Here is a 3,204-nt window from a genome sequence, read left to right as displayed (position 1 = left end):
ACGATCAGCTTTAGCCACAAGAATTTATATATTGTAACTAACAATTCATATTTTAGCTCAAATATATAAATTTTAGCAAAATATTTTCAATTGTTTTTAATAAATGATATACATTAGTAAGAATACATAATTAAAGGTTCAACAATATCATTCAAGATAAATTAAAATACTAAAATGTTGTTATACTCAAAACGTAACGGTATTCTTCTACAAGAGAAAGAATAATTTCCTACATAGCTACTTTTACAACACGAATATACAGCTTTAAAAGAAAACTAGCTAATGTGAGACTGGATAGTGATGGTAACCATCAGCGGAATATGAAGAGAAGTGAAAAATCCAAAAGTGCTCCAATGCTTTTCTAATACCAGATTCCGATCGCGAGTTGAGAGACATTAGTGGATTGTATTTGTACCAAATGCGTGAAAGAAAGTGTTCTTCTTATGGATATCAATAAGAAGGGCGCAGTAAATAAGACTGCCATGTTACCCTCCTAATCTTGCAGGACTGCCACCTTCTCTTTCTACAACTATATATGAATGAGTCATAGACTCTAACCTGTATATACAAAAATGACATCAACACCATAAGTTTAGTACATTAACTAGTTGGGACTTGTTAATCACGTTTGAACTAAACAACAGTTTCTTTGGTAGGGTAAGATCTGCTTTAAAACCTTAAGATTATTAAAGCATATACGAAAAGACTAGAAACCGTTCAAAACATAAGCCTTATTTAGCAGCTCTTAGTTTGAAGCACAACATTATCTCAGCAAATTCATTGGATAGCGTCTACAAGTAAGCCAGCATTTAAAAATACCTTTAGAATGTACTCAACAACAAGTGCAGTCTCGTTCCCCTCCAAAGCTTATGCCTACATGGAGAATACATCATGTATGAATTGCGATAAATTCATTAAGAAGAATAATATATATAGTTAGAGAAAAGCCATTCAAGAAAATCACACTGACCTTTATGAATAGGTCAAGATCTTCATCAGGTTTTATTCCTGCCATCTTTTCTCTTCTTGAAAGTTCCAATAGCATATCTGTAAAATTCAACAGTTCATCTTAGGTAATGTAGGAAAACTGGAAGACTTGCATAGAGCTTTACCATATTTTGATCCAACACCCTGACAATATGCTGAGAAGTCCATAGTTTCCCTTACAGTCATCTCTGTTATATGCCAATCTTGTTGACTGACATAAGGGGATGTCTTTTGAGGAAAAACTCTTTCAGACCATGTCCATTGTAAGTAATATTCCCTGACGTCTTCAAATTGATCAACATTTTAGTAGAATATTGAGGGAAAAAAAAGATTACTATCTAGCAGAACATGTTCTTTCTCTACCTTTCTCTTAGAAGAATACCGTTACGTTTTGAGTATAACAACATTTTAGTATTTTAATTTATCTTGAATGATATTGTTGAACCTTTAATTATGTATTCTTACTAATGTATATCATTTATTAAAAACAATTGAAAATATTTTGCTAAAATTTATATATTTGAGCTAAAATATGAATATTTCCGGTGATTCGGTTAGCTTCGGGAGATGATTTGTGACTTGGGAGCGTGATCGGAATTTATTTTGGAGGTCCGGTGTAGAATTAGGCTTGAATTGGCGAAGTTAGTATTTTGGCGAATTCCGATTGATAGGCGAGATTTTGATATAGGGGTCGGAATGGAATTCTGAGAGTTGCAGTAGCTCCGTTATGTCATTTGGGATGTGCGTGCAAAGTTTCAGATCATTCGGACGAGGCTTGGTAGACTTTTTGATCGAAAGTGCATTTCGGAAGTTTTTGAAGAACTTAGGCTTGAATTCGATGTGATTTGATGGTTTTAGCGTTGTTTGATGTGTTTTGATGATTGGAACAAGTTTGAATGATGTTATGGGATATGATGGTGCTTTTGGTTGAGGTCCCGGGGGCCTCGGGGTGATTTCGGGTGGTCAGTCGGACCATTTTTGGTCTTATAGTAATGCGGCAGTATATGAAAGTGTTGGAATAAGACTTTAGCTAATAAGAGGTTTCTATCGGTATTTGGGTATTGTGGGCAACTGCTGTGAATAGAGACTATCGTTTCGAGTGTTTGAATTATGTGGTATATCATATGATTTCACCTGAGGTTGCAGGTATGGGTTATTTCAGCTGGTTCGGGCTTATTCTGAGTATAAATGTGAGGATCTGATCTTGTGTATGATTTCGGAAAGTGCAATGTGGTTCTACGGTTTATGGTTTTGATGGACTGTGAAATTTCAGCTATATTGTGTTACCGGACCTATGCGAGATGGGGTGACGTGGGATCACCCCGGGTATATGTTTGGTAAGGTCATTCAGCTATTGGTTGACTTCTAGGACAACTCTGGGTACCCTCGAGGACGAGTATTGGTTTAAGTTGGGGAGGATGTGACGACCCGACCCGTCGTATCAGGTATTACTGTCCCGTTTTCCTCATTTATTACTTCTTCATATTTCATTACCGGTATGTGGTAAGTTAGAGTTGATTCGGATTGGTATTGATAAGAAATGAGACACTTAGTCTCTTTTAAGGAAAATTCAGATATGACCGTACCTGCAAGTCAGATTTGAGGCATCCAGCAAGTGCTAATAACAATGTGGTTTTGCCAGAGCTTGGAGGACCCAATAAGAGCGTTAATCTAGAAATGAACATCATAATGTTTTAAATAAACATACTCTCACCAGCTTTTGATTTCTTGGGAGTTAATGATTAATTCATACTTGAAAGGTCGGACATCCGTGCCCTCTAACTCATAAGTCAACGTCCGGTTAACTTTTCCAACTTAAGCCTTCTTAAAAGCGACTAAGTGTCTCATTTCTTATCAAAACCAATCCGAATCAACTCTAACTCACCACATACCGGTAATGAAACATGAAGAAATAATAAATGAGAAAAACGGGACAGTAATACCTGATACGACGGGTTGGATCGTCATACATATACGGAGTTTTACATGCATGCATTGCGAAAAGTTCTTGGAATGGTAAAATTGCTAATATGTTCAATCTTGATAGAGGTGTGAAATAGACAATGTTGTCTTTTAAGGGGAAAAAAGTGCCACTTAAATTATAGAGTTATGTCATAATTGTAGACAGACCATTAATATAATTTTACGTGCACACATGCAGACCGCAGTGGTCCATCAATATATATATATATATAATTTATTATCTCCTTTTATTTT

At 35.8% G+C, this 3,204-nt stretch overlaps 1 long non-coding RNA gene across 1 annotated transcript; it reads right to left on the bottom strand.

The window, feature by feature from the left end:
• On the bottom strand, nt 341-2,725 carry LOC109223085. The gene is made up of 5 exons (XR_002067519.1): nt 2,574-2,725; nt 1,113-1,271; nt 971-1,047; nt 820-873; nt 341-558 (listed from the first exon to the last, which is right to left on the bottom strand). It is a non-coding gene; the product is annotated as an uncharacterized LOC109223085 (long non-coding RNA).

The sequence above is a fragment of the Nicotiana attenuata genome, chromosome 2 (genome assembly GCF_001879085.1).
Source record: "Nicotiana attenuata strain UT chromosome 2, NIATTr2, whole genome shotgun sequence".
NCBI lineage: Eukaryota > Viridiplantae > Streptophyta > Magnoliopsida > Solanales > Solanaceae > Nicotiana > Nicotiana attenuata.
Note: the sequence above shows the minus strand (reverse complement) of the source record. Positions and strands in the feature narration are given on the sequence as shown.